General features: G+C 44.1%; 1 protein-coding gene across 1 annotated transcript in view; it reads left to right on the forward strand.

Moving 5' to 3' along the window:
* The first annotated feature begins 16,743 nt into the window (after window positions 1-16,743).
* LOC141974825 (helix-loop-helix protein 2-like) overlaps window positions 16,744-27,684 on the forward strand; it is a 29,714-nt gene continuing 18,773 nt past the window's right edge. Inside the window, exon 1 of the mRNA XM_074934831.1 lies at window positions 16,744-16,757. The gene's annotated coding sequence lies outside the window, so the exon portion shown is untranslated. The remainder of the gene's footprint in view (window positions 16,758-27,684) is intronic.

The raw sequence follows: 27,684 nt of genomic DNA on the forward strand, positions 1-27,684 counted from the left end.
CCTGGGTCGAATTTGGGGTACTGTAGATGCAGTGCTGTGCAATTCGATGATATTGGCCTCCAGGAGCTATCCAGAGTGCTCCAGTGTGACCACTCTGGACAGCACTTTCAACTCCAATGCACTAGCCAGGTACACAGGAAAAGCACTGGGAACTTTTGAATTTCATTTCCTCTTTGGTCAGCATGGCATGCTCAGCAGAACAGGTGACCATGCAGACCCAGAATCGCACACGAGCTCCAGCATGGAGCGAACGGGAGACACTGGATCTGATTGCTGTATGGGGACAAGAATCTGTGCAGGCAGAACTCCGATCCAGCAGAAGAAATGTTAATATATATGCCAAAATCGCACAGGGCATGGTGGAGAGAGGCTACACCAGGGACACACAGCAGTGCCACATGAAAATTAAGGAGCTCAGGCAAGCCTACCAAAAGACAAAGGAGGCAAATGGTCACTCTGGGTCAGAGCCCCAGACATGCCACTTCTAAGATCAGCTGTATGCCATTCTGCGGGGGGACCCTACCACTACCCCACCACTGTCCATGAACACCTGCAAGATGGCAGTCTCACGCAACACAGAGGAGGATTTTATGGATGAGGAGGAGAATGCGCAGCAGGCAAGTGGTGAATCCGTTCTCCCTGGCAGCCAGGACCTTTTCATCACCCTGGAGTCAGTACCCTCCCAGGGCATATTGTTCCCGGACCCTGAAGGCAGAGAAGGCACCTCTGGCGAGTACACATTTGTAACTACAGTACAGGGTTTAAAAGCAATTGTGTTTAATGTTTGATTTGCCCTAAACAATTGGAATGCATTCGCAGCCAGTACAGCTACTGGAAAAGTCTGTTAACGTGTCTGGGGATGGAGCGGGAATCCTCAGGGACATCTCCATGAAGCTCTCCTGGAGGTACTCCAAAAGCCTTTGCAGAAGGTTTCTGGGGAGGGCTGCCTTATTTCGTCCTCCACGGTAGGACACTTTACCATGCCAAGCCAGTAGCAAGTAGTCTGGAATCATTGCAGCGCAAAGCATGGCAGCGAATGGTCCTGGGTTTTGGTTGCATTCATGCAACATTCGGTCTTTATCTTTCTGTGTCAGCCTCAGGAGAGTGATATCATTCATGGTCACCTGGTTGAAATAGGGGAATTTTTGTAAGGGAACAGTAATCCCATTTGTTTGGTGATCCCCGGCACATTAGACCCCAGTCATGCTAGGCTGTTTGTGCTTGGCTAAAAGGGATCATCCTGGAGAATAGCCACGCGGTGGGGTGGGGGGAGGTGTGTGCTGCACATCCACCCCAAAACCGCAGCCCCTCCTTTTAAATGGCAAACCCAACCGGCATTGGTTGCTATGGGAAAGGAGGGCACTGCAGTTTGAAACTATTCCCACATGTTATGAAAGCGGAAGAAGCCAATCCCGCATACCCTTTGGCTTACCATGGCTGCCTGGAAACAGAATTCTGTTGCCCAGCCGTGTGTGATGTTTCACAATACCAGCAGGCGCTCAATATAAAAGGCAAAATGCGACCTTGTACCTAAAACACATGTGCTGTCTGCTGTGAATTGCTTGATTCACTGTGAAAGAGTCTCCCTTTTGTTCTCAGAAATGTATCTTCTTAAATTCTACTCTCCCTTTTTTTCCCCCCTGCAGGTGCAAATGTTTCTATGCTCCCCCTATCAACTCCATCCCTGAGGTTATCGCAGAGCTCATGCAGTCCTCCTGCATTGATAGGGCACAGCTGAATGCATGGAGGCATTCGGTGGCAGAGGCCAGGAAAGCATACAGTGAGCATGATCGGAACACGCAGGAGGAGTTGCTGAAGCTAATGGGGGAGCAAACGGACATGATGAGGCGTCTGGTGGAGCTGCAGGAAAGGCAAATAGAGTACAGACCCCCGCTGCATCCACTGTGTAACCGCCTGCCCTCCTTGCCAAGTTCCATATCCTCCTCACCCAACGCCCAAGAACACGGCGGGTGGGAGGGGAGGAGGCTCTGGGCACCAGCCACTCAACTCCAGGGGATGGCCCAAGCAACAGAAGGCTGTCATTCAAACAGCTTTGATTTGTAGTGTGGCTACAATAAGCAATGTGGCCTTGTCCTTCCCTCCTCCCCCACCCCACCTGGGCTACGTTTTACTAGTCAGCATTATCAAGGTTTTTTTTAATAAATAAAGAATGAATGGATTCAGAACAATAGGGACTTTATTTCCTGTGCCAGCAGTGGTTGAAGGGGGTAGGGGGACTGGCTTACAGGGAAGTACATTCACCAAAGGGGGCAGCTTTGCATCAAGGACAAACACACACAACTGTCACACCATAGCCTGGTCAGTCATGAAACCGTTTTTCAAAGCCTCTCTGATGCACAGTGCGCCTCGATGTGCTCTTCTAATTGCCATGGTGTCTGTCTGTTTAAAATTGGCTGCCAGGTGATTTGCCTCAACCTCCCACCCTGCAATAAACATCTCCCCCTTACTCTCACAGATATTATGGAGCACACAGCAAGCAGCAATACCAATGGGAATATTGCTTTCACTGAGGTCTAACCTGCTGAACAAACAGCGCCAGCACCCTTATAAACATCCAAAGGCACATTCTACCACCATTCTGCACTTGCTCAGCCTATAGTTGAACTGCTCCTTACTGCTGTTCAGGCTGCCTGTGTATGGCTTCATGAGCCATGGAAGCAAGGAGTAGGCTGGGTCCCCAAGGATAACTATTGGCATTTCAACATCCCCAATAGTAATTTTCTGGTCTGGGAAGAAAGTCCCTTCTTGCAGCTTTTCGAACAGCCCGGAGTTCCGAAAGATGCGAGCATCATGCACGTTTCCCGACCATCCCATGTTGATGTTGGTGAAACAGCCCTTGTGATACACCAGTGCTTGCAACACCATTGAGAAGTACCCCTTGTGGTTTATGTACCATTTGGCAAGGTGGTCCGGTGCCAAGATAGGGATATGTGTTCCGTCTATTGCCCCACCACAGTTAGGGAACCCCATTGCAGCAAAGCCATCCATTATGACCTGCACATTTCCAAAAGTCACTGCCCTTGTTAGCAGCAGGTTATTGATTGCCCTGGCTACTTGGATCACAGCAGTCCCCACGGTAGATTTGCCCACTCCGAATTGATTTCCGACTGACCGGTAGCAGTCAGGCATTGCAAGCTTCCACAGAGCTATGCCACTCGCTTCTCAACTGTCAGGGAAGATCTCATCTTGGTATTCCTGCACTTCAGGGTGGGGGAAAGCAACTCACAAAGTTCAATGAAAGTGGCCTGACACATGCGAAAGTTTTGCAGCCACTGGGAATCATCCCATACCTGCAACACTAGGCAGTCCCACCAGTCTGTGCTTGTTTGCTGGGCACAGAATCGGTGTTCCACTGTATCAACATGGCCCAATGCTGCCATGATATCCCAATTACCACATCCCATGCTTTCAGGAAGGTCTATGTCCGTGTCCTCCTCACAGTCTTCCTCGTGCTGGGGGCTCCAAGCTAGGCTCTGCACATACTGCAGGATAATGCGCGAGGTGTTTACAATGCTCACAAAAGCAGTGTGCAGTTGAGTGGGCTCCATGCTTGCAGTGCTATGGTGTCTGTACAGATAACTCAGCAAAATGGTGCAAAATGATTGTTTGCCATTGCTTTCAAGGAGGGAGGGAGGGATGGGAGACTGATGACATGTGCCCAAAATCACCCGCAACAATGTTTTTGTCCCATCAGGCATTGGGAGCTCAACCCAGAATTCCAATGGGCATCGGGGACTGTGGGATAGCTACCCACAGTGCACCACTCTGTGAGTTGATGCTAGCCACGGTATTGAGGACAAACCTAATGCGCTTAGTGGGGACACGCACGATCGACTGTATAAAATCACTTACTCAAGATCAACTTCTATAAAATTGATCTAATTTCATAGTGTATACATGCTCTATGATGTAAAAGAACCAGAGAATTCTCAATGAAATTAAAAATACTGTAAATTGTAAATGGATAAAATGTACTATTTCATTAACAAAATGTAAAATTAATCTGTGGAACTCAATGTTTCAGGATATTCCTGAGTAACACATTGTGAAGCAATAACCCCACTAGCTCAGTAATATTAGAACAAGGATGAGACAATTGTGGACCTGATTCTCTTCTCACACTGGTTTTACTCTGAGGTAATTCCACTGAATTCAAAGGCTTTATTCCTGACTTAATAGTAGTTAAGTAAATCACCTGTAGCATAATAAGTAGTTATTCCCTACACAAGAATAAGGAGAGAATCAGGTGTAACAGTTTAGGAGCGTGCTGACCTAATATTAGGTGTAACTAATACACTCCCTTTTTACCTGAGCCTCAGCCTATCTCTCTGCTGAAGCATAGGCCAGAGCTCAGTCTTTTCAGGACTTAGAAAAAAAGGATTACACAGATTTAAACCACTGAAGGCTAGTCTACACTGGCAACGGGCTTGTGTAGTTGCAGTAGAGCGCTGGGAGAGAGCTCTCCCAGAACTCTAAAAAAACCACCTCCACGAGGGGTGTAGCTCCCAGCGCTGGGGCACTGTCTACACTGGCACTTTACAGCACTGAAACTTGCTGCGCTCGGGGAGGCGGTGTTTTTTCACACCCCGAGCGAGAAAGTTGCAACGCTGTAAAGTGCCAGTGTAGACGAGCCCTGAGACAGCGTGCCATAGAAGTTGTTAAGGATGAACAATTAATTTTGTTACAAATATCTGCAACCAGCCTTTGGAATACTTGTGAAAATTTTGCCTTAGACAAAATTAGTAAGCAGTAACTCAGTTGGCGTTTTCCCACACAAACTTCCCCACTTTACTGCTGTTAAATGAATTATAGTGCCAGCTGTACACCTGAGCATGCACACACGCATACACTCTGATGACTTCTCAATCTCTGCAGTGTGCCGTCAATAGTGCACGTGTCACCTGAACTCCACAGAACCAGATGACGATGGAAGCTCCACAGTTTTCCATTAAACTCCTCATGGCCAGCTCCACTTCTGGCATCAACAGTTGGCATCTGCTCAGCTTCCAGCAAGCTAGGGCATCTGTAATCTGGATCCAAAGTGGCACAAGGCTCTGGGATGCAGCTTTCACAGCAGACATTTCTGAGTGCTGCATGGTTCATCTGCTGAGGCAACAGGTCAGTCTCTTGCTCCATTTTTCCCCACTCTGCTCTTGGTGGATGTGTGGAACCTGGCAGACAGTCTGGCCTTAATGGAAACCCTCTGCACAACTCCAGAGGCAGTTATTACCATACATACCCAGAGACTACTATCCCTCCCCACCACCTCCTCTAGACGCTTCTGGGGCTGGGCCCTTCTAACTAAGTGTCTTGTCCTGCTCTCTGCATATGTGTAGAGTAGAAATATGGAGGATTCAACAAAAATCTGTCTCCTCCCCACTGCTCTCTCCCTTCATTAGACTTTAAAAAAAATTGCTGCAGTTTGAGTCTGTGGATTACAGTGGCATTTACAGCATATGAACTGCATCTGCAGGGAAACCAGCTAGAGAAAAAGATACCAGGACTATAAGGTTCTCATTCTTCAGGGCATTAGTTTATTACCTGCTCGGGTGGTGGATTGCAATGTCTCAGTAAAGAGGGCTGAAGATGCTGACAGGACTGGTATTGGTGCTACAGGTGATTTAATTGTTTTGCTGGGTTTCATTGTTTTTCTCCCCAGTCCTTGTTTTAAAAGCTTCAGCATTGGGCCTTCAGATACTTCACTTGGGAAGACTACTTCCCCTCTAAGAGACCCTCCATGTCAGGATTGTTTTCCTGATGTCTAGCCTGAAGTTTTTCTTTATTCATTTCATCCCATTATTCCTAATCATAATTCAGTGTCCCCACATAAATAATGATTTCCCCTCCTCAGGATTTGTAACTTTAAAGTCTTTGTAGACTCCTATCTTATCTCCACTTATTCATCACTTAGCCAATCTTTCTAATTTAGTAGACCTAGAACATTTTCCACAGGAAAATGTCTGTTTCTCAAAATCAAAACTTTCCCTGGGCAACATATCAGTTTTGATGATATTTTGATTTGAAAAAAAAATGAAATTAAGCATTTCAAATGTTTGTTTCCAAGTGAATTTTCATTTAAAAATTCATTTCACTTTATATTATATTTTAAATTTTAAAAACTTGAAACTGGAAAAAATGTTTCAGTTTTATCAAAATGTAACATTTCAAGCTACACAAAACATTTTTTGTCAAAAAAATTCATTTCATAGGAAATTTTGAAATTTCTTAGTTTTGTTCTTATCCAGAACAAAGATAAATTTCAAAACATCAGGATTTCCTGCAGAATGGAAATTCCAAATTTCAACCACCTCTAATATGTAGTTATTTTAATCTTTCCTCAGAATTCCATCCCTTTAGACCCTAATCATTTTCATTGTTCTTCTCTGAACTCCCACTAGTTTGTCAATATCTTTCTAGTAATGAGGTGCCCAGAACTGATTTCCAAATTCCAGGGGTAGCCAAATGAGGAATGGAAAAAATATAAGGAAAAATTGAAAGGATAAAAGTGCAGAGAGAGCTTCAATTACTTACAGTCCAGGGACTATGGGTACATCTACACTGCAGTGGGGCAACGAGTCTGAGAGCATGGGTCAACTGACTCAGACTCATGGGGCTCATACTATGAAGCTAAAAAAGCCTCGCCAGGTTTCAGAGCTCAGGTTCCAGCCTGAATGGGAACATCCACACTGCTATTTTTAGACCCATGATCTAAATTCAATTGATCCAAACCTCAGAGACTGGCTGCTGCAAGGTTTGTGTGTGTGTGTGTGTGTGTGTGTGTGTGTGTGTGTGTGTGTGTGTGTGTGTGTGTGTGTGTGTGTGTGTGTGTGCAGAGTAGACATATCCTATGAGTTATAAAACCTGTGCTGTAGAATAGATAGCAAAAGGTCTGTCCTGAATGGTAAAAATGTAAGGTAATATGTGCCTGAGGCAAAGCCCATGGATAACAATGAGTGTTTTTCCATTGACTTCTATGGGCTTCAGATCAGGGTCTATGAACATTAAGTGTCACAGATTGTTTAGCCTCCTTCTCTGTGCTTCAGAGACATTGTTGCTTAATAAATTCTAACTAGTTGCAGCAAGACTTTGAATTTAACACCGTAGCCCTAGGTAGTGTCATTTTGACTCTCATAGATGTAAGCCCTTTGCTCTGAGCTATTTGGATTGGTGTGGAACATCTCACTTCAATTTGAAAACTTCCTGCGCAGTCTGAGATGAAAAATTACAGAGCGAAAAAATCTTCCTTTCTTGGGTCATGCTGTCCATCTTCTAACAGGACAGTCCGATGGTGATATCACAATTTCTCTGCTGGGACTAGACCAAATACAGCTCAGAAAGTTCAATTCCAGCTCTCCAGCCTCTTCCTAAGGACCTATAGGTACAAACAAAGGTGTCATACCCAAATGCTTCCATGGCTTTTAATGTGACAGTATTAGATAAGTTTACATAAATAAAATATACCTAATTCAGAAAATGGTGGCTTTATTACACCAAAGGGATTTTATATATATGTGTGTAACTTTGATTTTATTTCTTCTCTGTTAAAGTTCAGTACAAGCAGTAGGCATGGTGTATTTAAGAATTCATTGTTGGGGGTTCATAGAATCACAGAATATCAGGGTTGGAAGGGACCTCAGGAGGTCATCCTGTCCAACCCCCTGCTCAAAGCAGGACCAATACACAACTAAATCATCCCAGCCAGGGTTTTGTCAAGCCTGACCTTAAAAAACTCAAAAGAAGGAGATTCCACCACCTCCCTAGGTAACGCATTCCAGTGCTTCACCACCCTCCTAGTGAAAAAGGTTTTCCTAATATCCAACCTAAACCTCCCCCACTGAAACTTGAGACCATTACTCCTCGTTCTGTCATCTGCTACCACTGAGAACAGTCTAGATCCATCCTTTTTGGAACCCCCTTTCAGGTAGTTGAAAGTAGCTACTCCCGCCATTCTTCTCTTCTGCAGACTAAATAATCCCAGTTCCCTCAGCCTCTCCTAATAAATCATGTGTTCCAGTCCCCTAATCATTTTTGTTGCCCTCTGCTGGACACTTTCCAATTTTTTCACATCCTTCTTGTAGTGTGGGACCCAAAACTGGACACAGTACTCCAGATGAGTCCTCACCAATGTCAAATAGACGGGAACGATCACGTCCCTCGATCTGCTGGCAATGTCCCTACTGATACAGTCCAAAATGCCATTAGCCTTCTTGGCCACAAAGGCACACTGTTGACTCATAGTTCAGCTCCTCGTCCACTGTAATCCCTAGGTCCTTTTCTGCAGAACTGCTGCCTAGCCATTCAGTCTCTACTCTGTAGCGGTGCATGGGATTCTTCCATCCTAAGTGCAGGACTCTGCACTTGTCTTTGTTGAACCTCATCATATTTCTTTTGGCCAATCCTCTAATTTGTCTAGGTCCCTCTGTCTTTCTCAGGGCTTGTCTTTGTTCATGAGGAGGGAGCTCTGCTACGATGGAACAGATTGTTCCCCCTGGTGGGCTGCCTTGCTCCATAAGCAAGTGGAAAGGGAGGGGGCATGACCCACTTTTCTGAGTTGTGCTCCCCGGGGGATGGGGAGATAAGAACCAAGCAGCTTTTCCACTCATTAGAGTGCAGGGACTGCTGTTGTGGGAGGCCCCTGCTCAGCTATTGAGTGGAGAAGGCAGGTTTATCATGCTCCCTGCTTGGCTGAGGAGAAGCCATCACCATCTGGCCAACAGAGAGGAGAACGAGCTCAGAAATGTCTGTGGCACTGTATGTGTCCGGTACACAGTAGAATCCAAAATGGTTCATATGGTGCTAGTGACAGGAAATCACTAAAAGGCTTCATTAGGTACAGTTCTGTTGACATATCACTTGTTCTCTGTGGTCTGCCTGTATACACTTCACTTTCAGCAACATTAGATTCATTCACAAGTTGTTTTAGAAACTAAACCCACTCTTGTCCCCTGCTCCCCACCAAAGCCACAATGAGTACCACTGTTGAGGATGGTTACTGTGTTAATGGCAAGGCAGGCACTTAGATTTCTCTCTCCATCTTAGGTTTACACTTACACAACTTTATACGCCAGGGGACTGTGTACTAATTGCCAGCAAAACAGTCAAATACTTTTCTTGTGAAGAACAACACCACCACTGCATTTGTGAGAAGAAGGCTGTTCACTCAAAACCCACTGCACTGGCAGCGAGAGGAATGTAGAAGTGATGCAAATTGTTTCCTGCCATAACCTGACACCTGAACACAAAGACAAACTCTGGCATAATCCATGCCTCGAGAGGTAGTATGTTGCATTTATTATAATGTGGTTTACAGTCATTTTCAAATACTTCCTGCAATCACAGAAAATGCTGAGCAATTTGTAATGGAAGGAGACAGGCCTTAGCCATTCACAGTGAGTAGTACCACATTCATTTGATATTCAACTTTGGACAGGTAAACAGCCAATCAGAACATTCTTATTAACCTGAATTATAGCGTATTTAACCACAAAGCTGCAAATACCTTTTTCACTACGGAGTTCTGATAGCACGGATTCGTCTCCCCATACAGCAATCAGATCCAGTACCTCCCGTTCAGTCAATGCTGGGGCTCTTTTGCGATTCTGGGACTCCATGGTCACCTCTGCTGATGAGATCTGCACGGTCACCTGTGCTGATCAGCTTGCCACGCTGGCCAAACAGGAAATGAAATTCAAAAGTTTGCAGGGCTTTTCCTGTTTACCTGGCCAGTGCATCCGAGTTGAGAGTGCTGTCCAGAGCAGTCCCAATGGAGCACTGTGGGATAGCTCCCGGAGGCCAATACCATCAAACTGAGTCCACACTAACCCAAATTCGACCCGGTGATGTCGATTTCAGCGCTAATCCCCTCGTCCGGGAGGAGTACAGAAATCGATTTTAAGAGCCCATTAAGTCAACAAAAATGGCTTCATTGTGTGGACGGGTGCAGGGTTAAATCAATCTAATGCTGCTAAATTCGACCTAAACTCGTAGTGTAGACCAGGGCTGAGAGTCCTCAGAACCTTGTTAGGGGGCTTATTCCTTCACCCACTTACTTCCCTGGTCCTTCTCGCATGAACAGAGAGCAACAATACCCGAAGTCCAAAGGTGCAAACAATTCAATGTTTATTGGGGTGAACTTCCAGCAAGCATGATTCCAGTTTCCTTCCTTAGTGTCCCTCTTCCCAGCTCTGGCACCACAGAGCCTTACACCTATGTCCCTGTTCCCATTCCTGCCCTTAGCCAAACATGATTCCAATTTCCCCGCCCCCATTCCCTGTTCCCATTTCCCCCCCCCCACACACACACACACCCACTCTCACCCACTCACTTCCTGATTGACTGCAGACTATATAGTAAAACTTGAATTCTGCTTAGCTATACCTTAACCAATCATTTTCCTGAAATTTAACTAACCAATCCTAACATATGGTAACGTGATTATGTAACCAGTTGTATCCCACCACCTTAATTAGTTTACACCAAGCAGAAAAGGTGGGGGAGTAGCACTGTATGTAAGGGAGCAGTATGACTGCTCAGAGCTCAGGTACGAAACTGCAGAAAAACCTGAGTGTCTCTGGATTAAGTTTAGAAGTGTGAGTAATAAGAGTGATGTAGTGGTGGGAGTCTGCTATAGACCACCGGACCAGGGGGATGAGGTGGATGAGGCTTTCTTCCGGCAACTCGCAGAAGCTACTAGATCGCACGCCCTGGTTCTCATGGGTGACTTTAATTTTCCTGATATTTGCTGGGAGAGCAATACAGCGGTGCATAGACAATCCAGGAAGTTTTTGGAAAGCGTAGGGGACAATTTCCTGGTGCAAGTGCTAGACGAGCCAACTAGGGGGGGAGCTTTTCTTGACCTGCTGCTCACAAACAGGGAAGAATTAGTGGGGGAAGCAAACGTGGATGGGAATCTGGGAGGCAGTGACCATGAGATGGTTGAGTTCAGGATCCTGACACAGGGAAGAAAGGTAAGCAGCAGGATACGGACCCTGGACTTCAGGAAAGCAGACTTCGACTCCCTCAGGGGGTGGATGGGTAGGATCCCCTGGGGGACTAACATGAAGGGGAAAGGAGTCCAGGAGAGCTGGCTGTATTTCAAGGAATCCCTGTTGAGGTTACAGGGACAAACCATCCCGATGAGTCGAAAGAATAGTAAATATGGCAGGCGACCAGCTTGGCTTAATGGTGAAATCCTAGCAGATCTTAAACATAAAAAAGAAGCTCACAAGAAGTGGAAGGTTGGACATATGACCAGGGAAGAGTATAAAAATATTGCTCGGGCATGTAGGAATGAAATCAGGAGGGCCAAATCGCACCTGGAGCTGCAGCTAGCAAGAGATGTCAAGAGTAACAAGAAGGATTTCTTCAGGTATGTTGGCAACAAGAAGAAAGCCAAGGAAAGTGTGGGCCCCTTACTGAATGAGGGAGGCAACCTAGTGACAGAGGATGTGGAAAAAGCTAATGTGCTCAATGCTTTTTTTGCCTCTGTCTTCACTAACAAGGACAGCTCCCAGACTGCTGCGCTGGGCATCGCAACATGGGGAGTAGATGGCCAGCCCTCTGTGGAGATAGAGGTGGTTAGGGACTATTTAGAAAAGCTGGACGTGCACAAGTCCATGGGGCCGGACAAGTTGCATCCGAGAGTGCTAAAGGAATTGGCGGACGTGATTGCAGAGCCATTGGCCATTATCTTTGAAAACTCGTGGCGATCGGGGGAAGTCCCAGATGACTGGAAAAAGGCTAATGTAGTGCCAATCTTTAAAAAAGGGAAGAAGGAGGATCCTGGGAACTACAGGCCAGTCAGCCTCACCTCAGTCCCCAGAAAAATCATGGAGCAGGTCCTCAAGGAATCAATCCTGAAGCACTTACACGAGAGTAAAGTGATCAGGAACAGTCAGCATGGATTCACCAAGGGAAGGTCATGCCTGACTAATCTAATCGCCTTCTATTATGAGATTACTGATTCTGTGGATGAAGGGAAAGCAGTGGATGTATTGTTTCTTGACTTTAGCAAAGCTTTTGACACGGTCTCCCACAGTATTCTTGTCAGCAAGTTAAAGAAGTATGGGCTGGATGAATGTACTATAAGGTGGGTAGAAAGTTGGCTAGATTGTCGGGCTCAACGGGTAGTGATCAATGGCTCCATGTCTAGTTGGCAGCCGGTGTCAAGTGGAGTGCCCCAGGGGTCGGTCCTGGGGCCGGTTTTGTTCAATATCTTCATAAATGATCTGGAGGATGGTGTGGATTGCACTCTCAGCAAATTTGCGGATGATACTAAACTGGGAGGAGTGGTAGATACGCTGGAGGGCAGAGATAGGATACAGAGGGACCTAGACAAATTGGAGGATTGGGCCAAAAGAAACCTGATGAAGTTCAATAAGGATAAGTGCAGGGTCCTGCACTTAGGACGGAAGAACCCAATGCACAGCTACAGACTAGGGACTGAATGGCTAGGCAGCAGTTCTGCGGAAAAGGACCTAGGGGTTACAGTGGACGAGAAGCTGGATATGAGTCAGCAGTGTGCCCTTGTCGCCAAGAAGGCCAATGGCATTTTGGGATGTATAAGTAGGGGCATAGCGAGCAGATCGAGGGACGTGATCGTTCCCCTCTATTCGACATTGGTGAGGCCTCATCTGGAGTACTGTGTCCAGTTTTGGGCCCCACACTACAAGAAGAATGTGGATAAACTGGAGAGAGTCCAGCGAAGGGCAACAAAAATGATTAGGGGTCTGGAACACATGACTTATGAGGAGAGGCTGAGGGAACTGGGATTGTTTAGTCTGCAGAAGAGAAGAATGAGGGGGGATTTGATAGCTGCTTTCAACTACCTGAGAGGTGGTTCCAAAGAGGATGGTTCTAGACTATTCTCAGTGGTAGAAGATGACAGGACAAGGAGTAATGGTCTCAAGTTGCAGTGGGGGAGGTTTAGGTTGGATATTAGGAAAAACTTTTTCACAAGGAGGGTGGTGAAACACTGGAATGCGTTACCTAGGGAGGTGGTAGAATCTCCTTCCTTAGAAGTTTTTAAGGTCAGGCTTGACAAAGCCCTGGCTGGGATGATTTAATTGGGGATTGGTCCTGCTTTGAGCAGGGGGTTGGACTAGATGACCTCCTGAGGTCCCTTCCAACCCTGATATTCTACGATTCTATGATTCTATGAAAATTAATTATACAGCAGAGAGGAACAATCATAGAACCAGACAGAGATTATATAGACAAACAATAGCAAAGTGGGAACTATAATGACAAACAATACAGAAGTGAGGATTTCACATCCCAGCTATTGATAAGTGAGTTCTTGCCAGACAGGATGCTATTAAATTTCCTTTTACATCTTCTAGGCACTTCCCTTTCTCTGGAGGTGATAGGAACTATCAGGACAGGCGTGTATTCCTAACAGCCCAATAGCACCTTCTTTCAATGTGACTAGTTTGGAATGTGAGGATGTGACCGGTCACTTCCCAGCTTATGGCTGCCTCTGTTGCTTAGTCAAAGGCCTTAGCCTAAGAACAGGGCCTCAGACTGTCACAGTAAGAGAAGGCTCTTACACCGGCAGACAGTGATTTTGATTCTTTCTTTTATACCTCTAGAACTAGCCAAGTGATAAGTATACACCTAAATTCTTAGAGTACACGCCTTTACAGACAGGCCTGAATATCTATATCCTAACAAACCTGGCAACTTGACACCTCATGTGCTTGGAGTGTGAGAGGAAGCTTTTCTTCCTGCAAGATGTTATGGAAAGCTGCACAGGAACTGAGCGATGTAATTGTACCCCTGTGGACCAATGGGGCAGAGGAGAAGATTGGGAGTTGCGGAGCTAAATGGGCAGTGATTTCTGCCTTCCCTCTCACCTTCTACTTCCTCCCTCTCACCGTTCCCCTGCTAGACCCTTTCCCCATTTCCCCTACCTTCGTCTCCCCTCAGGCTCTCCCTCCACACCCCCTACCTCTCCAATCTCTTTCCTCTTGTTGCACCATCCTTCCTCACCCTGACTCCCCAGGCAACGTCTTCAGCTCCTTCCCAGGGCCGTCCTTAGGCATATGCAACATATGCAGCTGCGTAGGGCACGTGAAAATTTGGGGCACCACTGAGTCTTAGTGTCCATCCTCCTTGCTTTGCTATCCCTGTTCTGACCCTTCGGGCAGGCTCCCACAGCTGGCTGCTGAAGCCTGGTGAGTCTTCCTCGGGAGGGGATCTAGTAGTTAAAAGTGAAAAAACCTCCAGCCTGCCAGACCTATTAGCACAACATTGAAACTGTTAAAGAGCCATTCAAGGGGTAATGAAGCCTTTTAACAGGCACTTGCCAAACCTCAGGTATATACTGTCAGTTTCTGAATTTACTGACAATACTGTAATATTTACTCAGAACATGTTAGTCTACAGGACCTTAGTTTAAAATGTGCTTTAAAAATATTTCATTAGTGGGTTGGTGAAGATTATAAAATCACATCTCTAAAAAATTCTTGCTTAGATTTTTAGACACACAATCATCTTTAGCCTTAAATGCTTGGATCTTCAGACATATAGTTTTTAAAATAAATCCTTCAAAAGACCACCCTTATCTAAAATACACATTTTAAGTACTATAGTAAAAAAAACTTGCTTCCAAAGTCTTCCTGTTCTTTCTGTCCATCCCTTTCTCCCTTCAACCCCTCTCTCCCCACCCACCCCATTGAAGAAAGCCCTTAAAGGGACAACACCCCTTTCCTTCCAGATAGCTGGACAAAGAGTTTCCCTTTCTTTACTTCGGACTATCTGATGAACTAGTTTTAAGAAAACCCTCCAGAAAATCAGTACCTTAGGAAGATATAAAATCATTTGTTATCCCTAAAATCTTTGGAAACATATTTTTTAAAGTTGGTGAAATTTCATAAACATGTCTATTGTTATGGAGATCACACAAAGTAAATTAGTGTTCCCTTTTTCTAAAAGCAATGAACATTGTTATGAACACACTAAACTTCTGTGACTGATTAATTTAAAATAATGTCTTTGTTTCAGTGAGTTAAATATGTAGCTATCTGGAATGATTACTTTATGAAGGCTTAGGAGTACATTTAAATGATAAAATCAGCTTAGAAATACTGATTAAGAAAATGTAAAACAGAGAAAAGCTGCATCATGTATTCCATAATATTTAATGTTGTATTCAGCAGGACACCTGACTTGCCCTTACTATAGAGTTCTTGCAAATAAATCTCTGACAAACTTCAGGGTATATCAAAAAACCTGTGACTGACACTTTTTATTCCCAAGTTTAGTGCTTTTAATTATGTACCTTCTGCATGTCCATTCTGTGTGAGGGAGAGGGTACGGGGGTCTCTGCGGGGAACTGTGACTCTCTGCCACCATGAGGCAGGCCAGGCGTCTCGTTATCCTTTGCTGCCTCGTCCTACCCCCGCTGAGCTGCGAGCTCGGGCTGCCATTGGGCATAGGGGCACCAGTTTAATAATACTGTGTAGGGCCCCATAAATCCTAAAGACGGCCCTGCTCCTTCCCCTACACTAACACCTTCTATAGAATGAAGTTAATACAGAACAAGAGTCACCTGCTCAATTGCATTGTTTGTTGAGTTCTTTGGTGTGGTAATTTACTATTTGTGGGAGCAGTTAGTTTTCTCTCCTGGTAGCTATATGTTTGTTTAATATGAGGAAGGGAAACTGAATATTTGCTTGTAAACTAAAATGGGGAGGAGGGCATGTGGCTCTCCGAAAGTAATACCCACAACATACAGTGCACCAACCTGTATTACCAATACCTTGGGGTTTGGTTTGGCAAACTGAAAAGATTACAGATTAGGGGATAATACACTTAACAGGCTAAGAAATACTATGTTTGTGGACTATGTGCTCCTTTCCAATCTCCCTACAATGTAGTTACTATTTTATGGTATGGTAAAATAGAGTGCCTGTTTAAAAATAAAATAATAATAATAATGGGTATTGATGGACCTCCCAGCACACCCCCCTGTGGAATTTATAATTGGCTAAGTTTTATTTGTTGTGTGATGTGTATAATTATTGCCTTTTTTCACTGTGACCTACTATGCTTGGTAATAAATTAAGTTGTTATACATATGTAACCCCCAAGGAGATTACATAGATTCCTGGGACCCTATCTGCTGGCAGCTCCGGGAGAGGCACACTGTCCCTGGTAGGGAGGGGGAGGCAAGGCAGACTCAGAGTCTGCCCAGCAACCAATAGGGAGTGAGAGGCCCTCCCAGGGAGTTGAAGAAAGGGGAGAAGGCATTTTGGAGTCAGTCTGGAGCCAGCCAGGAAAAGGGCGGGACTGGCGGCGTGGGAAGCTGGTGAGTCCCAGGCCTGCATGCAGGGTTTCCCCTGAGAACAGGCCTCTAGGGACCTGACAGCAGATCCCTCAGCTGGGTTTTTCCTTCCCCACTGATGATTCCAAAATTTGTAGAGTTTGCTGAGTTCGCCTTCCAGCTCTCTAGTGCAGACCAGTCACCACAGGGTCAGCTCTGCCCTGCCTGCTAGTCCAGGAAAGCTGCCTGCGGAGTATGTGACTGGAGGCTGGGCTAGGAGGCTACAGTTTGGATGTTAGTGTAGTTGTATAATCTACACTGTGAGCCCTGCACCCCTCTCTGGTGAGGGGAAATCCAGGAAATCCAGCCTGATTCCTGCCTGAGGAGGATCCCTGCCAGCAGAGATCAGCCCCTCTGCAGTGACTGAGGAGTCCAGAGTCATCTTTGAACCTGGAGATCATTCATGGAGTTTGTGAGTGCACCATCTTTTAGTTAGTTAGAGAATTTGTTTTGGGGATCCCCTACTCCCTGAACTGTGTCCTCAAGCCAGGGAGTAAGGGTTTGAGGATTTTATAACCTGCTGCATATTACACCTGTGGAGGGATTTACCACCTTCTCCCACTTGTGAGTCCTTTGGGCTGTACTGAACCCAGTCAGCCACGCTGCTAAACCACCGCAAAGAATAATTTTGTGGTTATAGGTCATCAAAGGCCCCAGCAAAGTACACGTACCAACGGGACACTAATCTTGCATTTGCTACATCAAGTCACGGGTATTTTCAGTGTGGGCACCGGTGACCCTAAAAATAGTGTTTTACCCTGTTATGTTGTATTTGTCTCCCGTTTAATATAATTATTGTGTTGAATATGTTGTATGCGTTTGTGTTATTTATTGGAAGCCTCCAACTATCTGGCAAGTAAGTGGGGATTACCCTGTAGTTAGAATTTTCCACCCTACCTGCCCTGGTGACCCTGCCAGGAAGGAGCAAGAGGGATGGAGGCACCGCCAAATAATTTTATAGGAAAAAAGAAAGAAGATACACCCTGCTGAGTGGGTGGCGGGATCCAAAAGAACCAGACCTGTAAGCGGATTGGCATTAAAGGAGGTAACCAGCTGGAGAGGGGACGCTACACATATGTTTTGTGTTTTTATGTTTTTGTGTTAGCCAATTTATCTTGTCGTTTTGTGCTTTTCTCTCCTTCTCTCCAGACCCCTCTCATCCCTATTCCCTGGCAAGCATCTGGCAAAGCAATCCAAAATCTGTGGAATAAGTGTCTGAGACATTTTATCCATAGATTACCACCCTCATGAGTTTCTGTGTAGGGAGAAAAATGGGAAGTAATACGGCAAATGACACAAACATTTCATCACCTTCATTTGTAAGACTACACATCCAAAAATCATTGTTAACACAGCTGGGCCTTAAAAACCTCTAAGGATGGAGATTCCACCACCTCCCTAGGTAACCCATTCCAGTGCTTCACCACCCTCCTAGTGAAATAGTGTTTCCTTATATCCAACCTAGACCTCCCCCACTGCAACTTGAGACCATTGCTCCTTGTTCTGTCATCTGCCACCACTGAGAACAGCCTAGCTCCATCCTCTTTCGAACCCCGCTTCAGGTAGTTGAAGGCTCCGATCAAATTCCCCCTCACTCTTCTCTTCTGCGGACTAAACAAGCCCAGGTCCCTCAGCCTCTCCTCGTAAGTCATGTGCCCCAGACCCCTGATCATTTTCGTTGCCCTCTATTGGACTCTCTCCAATTTGTCCATGTCTTTTCTGTAGTGGGGGGACCAAACCTGGATGCAATACTCCAGATGTGGCCTCACCAGTGCTGAATAGAGGAGAATAATCACTTCCCTCGATCTGCTGGCAATTCTCCTACTAATGCAGCCCAATATGCTGTTAGCCGTCTTGTCAACAAGAGCACACTGTTGAATCATATCTAGCTTCTCATCCATTGTAATCCCCGGGTCCTTTTCTACAGAACTGCTGCTTAGCCAGTCAGTCCCCAGGCTGTAGCAGTGCATGGGATTCTTCCATCCTAAGTGCAGGACTCTGCACTTGTCCTTTTTGAATCTCATCAGATTTCTTTTGGCCCAATCCTCCAATTTGTCTAGGTCACTCGGGACCCTATCCCTACCCTCCAGCTTATCTACCTCTCCCCCCAGCTTAGTGTCATCCGCAAATTTGCGGAGGGTGCAATCCATCCCATCATCCAGATCATTAATAAAGATGTTAATCTAAACCAGCCCCAGGACCGATCCCTGGGGCACTCCACTTGATACCAGCTGCCAGCTAGACATGGAACCATTGATCACTACCTGTTGAGCCCGACAATCTAGCCAGCTTTCTATCCACCTTATAGTCCATTCATCCAATCCATACATTTTTAACTTGCTGGCAAGAATACTATGGGAGACCATATCAAAAGCTTTGCAGTAAATGATGCAGTAAGGGATGCTGGAAGCTCTGAGACAGCTCAGGTTTTGTGGATGCTTCTTACTGTCAAGGAAGAGTCACTGTTGGATGATCTTGCTGTGCTGGTGAAGATAACCATACAGAAACAAGGAAAGTTGCCAGTAACTTGGTTGGCCAGCTGCTTCTGTTGCAACTGCAGTGACTAATCAGAGGACACAGATCAAATATCTGAGTAATTTTCCAAGACATAGAGGCCTAATTAGGGACTGGAAGCCCAGAGAACCAGACTAATAAAGAAAGATTGGGGAGACTGGTCTTGTTTCCTTTCAAATGCCTTGATGCAGTAGGCTCTGGGTTTCAAGGGTGGCCTTCTTTGGGAGACTGTAGGCTCAATCTAAGAATACCAGAGCCCTAGTCCTAGTATAATTATATATTGCCTGCTTAATTGGTTAATTTATATTGCTCTAATTCATTTTTATTGAGTCATATTTTATATTTGAATACTGTCAATATATTTATTTGGGATTTTTACATTGTAAATATGATTCAATTAGATTTGTTTAATCCTGTTCAATCATGCAGTAATAAAAACAATTTGGTTTTATAGTAACTTCCCCTATGGGTTCTAGTTCCAGAATGGTATTTAATTTCATTGAAATCTGTGTCCATCTTGCATTGCCTAACCAAGGGTTTCAGAATGACTCACACAATGAGCTTCAACAACTTCAGATGCACTAACAGATCACACGATTAGGAATCAGTTTGCTAATATTAAGCCAGATTTCTACTTTTGCTCTAGTTCATCCCATTACAACTAATGATACCGTTGTGTTGATAAGGCGGGGTCTAAGGCCCAACAAGAGAAGATGTCAATAAAATCTTTGTTCGCTGTTACCACATTAAATGGTTAAGTGTGGTCCATGTCAAGCTATCATTGATGTCTCCCATTGTAACAATCATCATTAAAAGTCTTTTTCACCTTCTATTAAGGACACAGAAAAAAGAAGGAAAAAACAGTCAAAGCATTTGAAATGTAAAATGTTAAATAAGTCTTTCATTTTAACAATATCAGGTTTTTTCCATTTAGCTGTACAGTGTATTTTTATAGGGAAAACCTGTTTGACAAGGTTTTTTGGTTTTGGGGGGTATTTTTTTTAGATTGTATTGAAAGATTGTATTAGCTGTTCTTTTGAGGGAAAAGAGAAAAGGTTAATTTAGGTAGCCTGGAGCTGTTGCTTGTTAAAGTCTAATCCTGTTTTCTTTAAGACAATACAAGACATACATACATGAAGGGGAGAATAAAGAACAGCAAAGAGAGAAAATGCAGTTTCTATCTCTAGTGCTGACTTTTACTTGCAGCCTTGCTGCTGAAGTTACACAGGCCCAGCACATGGTCTGGTTGGCCACCGTAAGAGCCGGCAAGATTTTACTAGTGTTGGACTGTTTAAGATGTTGCTTTTAGTTGCCTCTCAGGTGAGGCTTACAGCAGTGTTGCACAAGGTGGAGCTATCTGTGCAGGTTAAGCCAGACTTCTATGAGACAGAAGCAAAAAGAAGGATCTAGGAAAGAACAGAAATAAAGTGGGAAAGGAAAATGACATGTGAGGGAACAGAAGACAGCAGAAACCCATGTCTTATATCCCAAATGCCGTTTGGGCTTTAGCTGGAGCTGGTGGAGGTGGAGATGTCTGGCTCTCTGTCTCTGGCCCAGTCTGGTAAGAACCTCTCTCAGGAGGGCGACAATAAAGGCCTAACTGTGTCATGATGGATCCTGGGATTCAGGAGATGGTGAGGCTGAAAGCCATCCTAGGAAAGCTCACTACTTCCAATCTGTGTGTCCTGTTGCTCCTGTTTAGTGATGTCCAGATAAACAGTGTCCAAAAAGGGGTGACAGCCTCATCTCATTAACATTAACCAGCCAAATACATTTTGTGATTTGAATGATAAACATTTCCTCCCATTGCAGGAATCTTTTAGTTTGTTCTTTTGCCAAGCTATGACTTTACCAAGAACCTTGAACATAGCTCTTATAATGTAGTCAATCCAATTTGTGCCGGTCATTCTGCCTACAACTTTGATTGACTATTATGAACAATTTTATATTACAAACTGAGTTAGACTTTTGTTTCCTTAGGCAACTTGGAATACAGGACTTGGCACAACAATGCCTCAGGCTCATCTACACTAAAAACTTATACCGGCATAGCTACATCTCTCAGGGGTGTGAAAAATCCACATCCCTGAGATGTGTAGCTATGTTGACCTAACCCCCAGTATACACAGCACTGGGTCCATGGGAGAATTCTTCTGTCAACCTAGCTACCACCTCTTGAAGAGGTGGATAAATTACAGGGATGGGAGAGCCCCTCCTGTAACTGCAGTGAGTGTCTACGATGAAGCACTACAGTGGTGCAGCTGTAGCATTTTCAGTGTAGACATACCTCCCCTAAAACCACCCTAAATATATTGCTTGGCATTTGCACCCTTTTCACATTTTCTCATCATAAGTCAATCCCTCCTGCTCCTTAGTCATTTGTATTGTTCTCTGAACTCCATCCAGTTTGTCAACATTTTTCTGAAGCCAGCATGCCCCGAGACCTACACACCAGACTGTTCTAGGATTATGTCATGACTCCATGTAAACTGATAGAGCGAATCCATTGTTTTATCAGCAAATGAAACAAAATCTCAGTCATCAAGTTCCTCTCCTCATTGTAACTTAAGTTTTAAAAATAAACCTGATCCATTAATATATTTGTGAATAGAAGTGTTGAGTGCAGTTTGCTTTGATTTGTAGCATAATATCATTCATGAGTATTTGGATGACATCCAAGTATTCATGAAAATGTTAATTAATCCCCAAAATCGTACAGATTTTATCATGAATAATTATTTGAAAAATCTTACTAAAAATGCGTTGCTTTTTATTCACCATACATTAGTTATTCTCTTGTTTAAAATGTTGTAGTCATCCAATTTGAGATCAGAAACAATACCATGCAATTTAAGGGACCAACCACAGAATATGAAAAATAAATAGCAAATAGTTGAGTCAAAGAGTTCATGAATGACTCATAGGCTGACAATGATTCTTTCGGGCTATTTGGCAAATGCTTAATGAATAAGAAATACACTTGAAGAAAGTCAGGATCCGTTTTCAAGCAATTCATTAACTTAAACAAGGGGCTAAGGTCTTAATGAATAGTGTTCATCACTAACAGTATTACCAGTTCTATGCAGCATTATATTTTTGAGGGTGGGCAGTATGTACAACAAGAAAACCAAACCAAAACATCATCATAAAATTCCCCAGTTTAGAGTATTTTAGAGTATTACCAATTTCCTGTGACTACCAGCTGTGAAGCTCAATCTTCTCAAAGGCAATACCTACTTTTGAATAACAGGAAGTGTTCTTACAGAGTTTATTGAAACCCCAGCCCTGCAATTCATTATTCCTCCATGCAAATGTGGGGGAGATTTATGCAAAACTAACTTATACTTGCTGAAAAACAAGCATTGCCTCTGGACCCATCACAGTCTGATCTGATCTCCCTGTTGTTATCTTCTCAGTTACAACTGTCAGCTTCATATCAAATCCCATCACTTACTTTAATCCACTAAAACCAAGTCTAAAATGTCTATCCTATAACCCACCAGAAATGAGCGAGCAGACAGTGACTTTTGTAGACCTGCAATGTCTACAGCAGAAAAAAAAAATGTAATAAAGCCAGCTGCAAAGATCCTTATTCCATTTCATTATTATTTTGTTCTCCATTGATGAACATCTTCGCTGAACTGTATCACACAGTCTTTGACATTAGTAATCTGGAATCTCACACTTAAATATTGTGATACTGAGCCAGTGAGGGTTAAACCACCAGCAGGCTGGTTGAACTAAAAGCAACCTTTAAGGATGTATTAGAAGAGCATTGAAATGGTAAACATGGCCATTCCTTGTAGACAGTTGGCAAACCATGTTAAATAGACTAGAGTTCTTGAAATGTAGGCCTGTATTGTTAAAGAATCAGAAGTAGATACTAATTTTCTGTGTACCTATATCTTGTTAGAAGTTCCACGCAATCTAATTAGCTTATAGATGCTAAACTTCTGTTCTGGTATATAATATTTCATTACTGTATTCTACTGAATCAGAGATCAAAAGGGGATATTAACATTTAGATGGAACTTGTGATGTGACGATATCATTGTCTTTATTTCTCTTTGAAGTTTGCAGTAAACTACCTATGAACTGTTTGAATGGCTAATTGCCTTATGCAAAGGAATGCAACTAGGAAACAGAGATTTACTTCAAAGCAGCAAGGTACATTACCTATTCTTCAACCAACGAATGCCTGCTGTGATCATTTGATGCCAAGAGATTTATCAGCTGAACTTCAGCTATAAAGGATCTTTTAGGCCTGATGCTTACTATCTCAGATCTGCTTAAACTTTGCCAGGGAAAATCTAAATTGCAAGAGTGAGGTCTCCAGGTCTACTCTGGACTATTCCTGCAAATTCTCATGGAAGGATTTGAACAAACTCTGCACACAAACTGACTATTGGACTATAACCTATTGAACTGATTCTAGAACAGTGGTGGGCAACCTGCGGCCCATCAGGGTAATCCGCTGGTGGGCCACCAGACAGTTTGTTTACATTTTCACGGCCGCCCGCAGCTCCCAGTGGCCACAGTTCGCCGTTCCCAGCCAATGGGAGCTTTGGGAAGCGGCAGCCAGCACATCCCTGCGGCCCGCACTGCTTCCCACAGCTCCCATTAGCCGGGAATGGTGAACCACGGCCACTGGGAGCTGCGGGCAGCTGTGTAAATGTAAGCAAACTGTCTGGTGGCCCACCAACAGATTACCCTGACAGGCTGCCTGCAGCCCATGGGCCATAGGTTGCCCACCGCTGTTCGAGAAATACTTTTTGCAAATCAGCAGCCTCACATCTTTGCTATGGCACAAACCTTTATTCATATCCGTATGTATAATGATCTTTTAACCACAGTGACTCTTTTCTTTTTAAATAAATCTTAGATTTAGTTAATAAGAATTGGCTGTAAACCTGTATTTGGGTAAGATCTGCAATATGCATTAACCTGGTGGGTAATGTGTCTGATCTCTTGGGACTGGTAGAACTTTATATATGGTGAATAAGGTTTTAAGTAATCCTGACTATATAGACTTGGCTGTCTGGGTGAGAGCCAAAGGCTGAATTGCTTAAACTGTATTTTGGCTAATATAATCTAATTATAGAATAAACTACCAGTTTGGGGGATAGTTTATCCTATTCTTTGCAGTTTGCTTTGATTGATTATTCTCAGTATAGCCCCTCAAGTGACCACAGTCACAAATATATCAATGTCAGTCTATGGCATTTTAAAAACTTGTCATCTTTCTGACATCTGACCCCATCAGTATGCAGTCTAAAATTTTTAGTCCACAATATATCAGAAATGAGTGAGCAGGAAGTGGCCTATATGGACCTGAAATTTCACACTCCTTCTGAGAAGCAGAGGAAATAAAGATGCAGAAACACTAGGAACAAAGGTACCATACTTATAAGCTCCTTGCTTTGTACATACTATTATTATATTTTTCATTGTCCCATAGGCATAGTCTGTGGGTGCTCTGGGGCTGCAGCACCCATAGAAAAAAAAATTGTGGGTGTTCAGCACCCACCAGCCACCTGCCAATCAGCTGTTTGGTGGGCCCCGCCGAGCTGGGGTGTGAAGAGGCAGAACGAGTTTGGGGCATGCTCGGGGAAAGGGGCGGAGCAGGAAGGAGGGCAGAGGCAGGCCCTCAAGGGAGGGGGCAGAGCAGGGGGAAAGGTGTGGGGAAAGGTGGGGCAAGTGTGGGGCCTTGGGGGGAAGGGATGGAGTGGGGGCAGGCCTTTGGGGTGGAGCAGGGATGGATCACCCCTGGGGAAAGCTGAAAGTCAGTGCCTGTGTACAGTCTGACATCTCCTCTGAACTGTATCACATAATTCTTGAGATTATAGATCTTAAGTGTAGAATTTGTGTGAAATTTTAAAAGTCAGTGGAATATGGGCTCCTAAGCCACTTAGGGTATGTCTACGCAGCCCACAACAGCAACCTTCAGAGTCCAACAGACTTGGGCTCACAGGCTCATGCTAGGGTGCTAAAAATAGCTGCATAGACATTGTGGCCAAGCTGGAGCCCAGACTCTGAAGCCTAGGGATTGGGGTGAACTTCAGAGCCCAACCTCCAGCCCAGGCTGCAACATAAAAGCACTGTCTACTCAGCTATTTTTAGTGTGGTAGTGGAAGCCCTCGAGCCCAAATCTGTCAACCCCTGCTCGAAGGCTTGCTGCCATGGGCTGCTGCTGGCTGTGGTGCCATACCATTACTTTTATTTCTTATCAGTTACAAGAACATTACTAATTTGTTGACATCATTCTCAGAGTGAGGTATCTCCAGTTCGGTGTAATGTTCTGGAAGCTTTGCAATGAAGCCATGGAATCCCAAACTCTGGAGTGCTGGTCTCATAAATATAAAGGAAAGGGTAACCACCTTTCTGTATACAGTGCTATAAAATCCCTCCTGGACAGAGGCAAAATCTTTTCACCTATAAAGGGTTAAGAAGCTAAGGTAACCCAGCTGGCACCTGACCCAAAATGACCAATGAGGGGGCAAGATTCTTTCAAATCTGGAAGGGGGGGGAACAAAGGGTTTGGGCTGTGTGATGCTTTTGCCGGGAACAGATCAAGAATGCAAGCCTTACAACTCTTGTAAAGTTAGTAAGGAATCTAGCTAGAAAATGCGTTAGATTTTCTTTCGTTTAATGGCTTGTAAAGTAAGCTGTGCTGGAGGGAATGTATATTCCTGTTTTTGTGTCTTTTTGTAATTTAAGGTTTTGCCTAGAGGGATTCTCTATGTTTTGAATCTGATTACTCTGTAAAGTATTTACCATCCTGATTTTACAGAGGCGATAATCTTTTACCTTTTCTTTAAATAAAATTCTTCTTTTAAGACCCAGATTGATTTTTCATTGTTCTTAAGATCCAAGTGTTTGGGTCTGTGTTCACCTGTACCAATTGGTGAGGATATTATTATCAAGCTTTCTCCAGGAAAAGGGGTGTAAGGGCTTGAGGGAATATTTTGGGGGGATAGGACTCCAAGTGGTCCTTTCCCTGTTCTTTGTCTAAAACACTTGGTGGTGGCAGCCATCTACCTAATCGAAGGGAAAGACTTTGTGCCTTGGGGAAGTTTTAACCTAAGCTGGTAGAAATAAGCTTAGGGGGTCTTTCATGCAGGTCCCCACATCTGTACCCTGGAGTTCAGAGTGGGGAAGGAACCTTGACAGCTGGTCTGTTACTATTTAGTAAATAAACTCAGAATTATGACATACAGTGAAACCAGTTTTTAGCAGCTCTCCAAGAGGCTACCAAGTGGATTTTAAATTAAAGGTTGGATAAAACTGTATTGGACATATTGGCAGAGTTCTACTTGTTTGAGGGATTTCTTACTGCAGGTTTCAGTGAATGTTGTTTGGATATTCATGTACTGAACAGGCCCATACCAGAACCCCAGATCTCAGCGCCTTCACACTTTGGAGAGGTGGGAGTTCAAAGTCCAAGCCTGGACCCAGTTTTGCAAACTGCCAAGATTTTTAAAAACAGGAGCACATATTTGGTCTTCTAAATTCTCATTTAAGCACCTGGTTGATTTTCAAAGATACCAAGCACCGAATAGCTTCCACTCAGGTCAATGGGAGCTGCTGGGTGCTCAGGTCTTTTGAAAATCTTGCAGCTTCCTAAATACAGTTTTAGGAGTCTCACTTTAGGCTCTTATTTGTTTTAAATCTTGGTCTCTGTCTCCTCCTGTCTGTCGCCTCCAACATTCTTGTAAGTTGGGTATAACTAGTTGCCCCTGAAGATTAGCAGAGTTTTGCAGAGTGAAACATTGTCATTAGAACAACTTTTAGATTTTTCTATAAGAAGAACATTAATGATGCTTTTGATAACTCAGTTCTGGTAGTTTAATGAAAGTATAAAGAAAGAAAGGGCCAGATATCAGAAAAAGAAATTAAGAGACAAACACACAACTGAATGCCCCATTACTTGATTTAACATAGAAATACAGTTGTTTATGCCTGTTCATCCCAATATTCTGGCTCTTTACAGAGCATTGTATTATGGTATAACCCCTCCTTAGTGAAAATTCCTGATATTCCCCATTTGTTGTTGATAGTTTTTCATAGACTAATCGGTTAATGTGTCTCTCCTGCCACCCAGCAAAGTCAAGTGAATGGCCCACCCTCTCTGCCCTGAAACGTCACACTGCTTTTGAGCAGGAGAGGAGTGAAAAATTTGCAAACACCAGTATCACAGATAGTGTATGTGACAAGCTCCTGACTCTAAGTTCTGGGCTTGGCCGTGTGTGGACAAACCTCATCTAGCATGCCTATGAAGCTTTGCTTGTGACAATCACAGCAGTAGCAGGTCTGAATGCACTTGGCTTTATTTTTTTCTTTTTTAATGTAATATGCCTTTGCTAGGCATGTTGGCCAACTTGAGTCCCTAAAATGACCCGAACCCATACTTGGTCTGGATATTTTTATTGAGTGTCCCATTAATGACAGCTAATATTAAGCAGATTTTCAGTCCAAGGTTGGGTGGCCTTAGAACCCTGGAACTACCCAGATAAATTCTGGTCTAATTCAGGGTTTTCGGGATGGGGGCTAAGCCTTTCTGTATCATTGTTTCCCTTTCCTTTCACTTAGATTCTCCTGTTCCAGGGTGGCTCATTGTGGTGATTCTGGGGATCCTCTGTCTGCTTTTGCTGGGAACAGCTGGCTTCTTGGGGGCCAATTGTAAGTGCAAGTATCATCAGGGAAAGACAACAAGGACCTAACTCTACTGTCAGTTACTTTATATACACATATATTCACAAGGCTAGATTCTGATCCACTCATAGTGAGCAGCACCCTACTCCACAGGTATTCCCATGAATTTCAAT

The sequence above is a fragment of the Natator depressus genome, chromosome 1 (genome assembly GCF_965152275.1).
Source record: "Natator depressus isolate rNatDep1 chromosome 1, rNatDep2.hap1, whole genome shotgun sequence".
Lineage (NCBI taxonomy): Eukaryota > Metazoa > Chordata > Testudines > Cheloniidae > Natator > Natator depressus.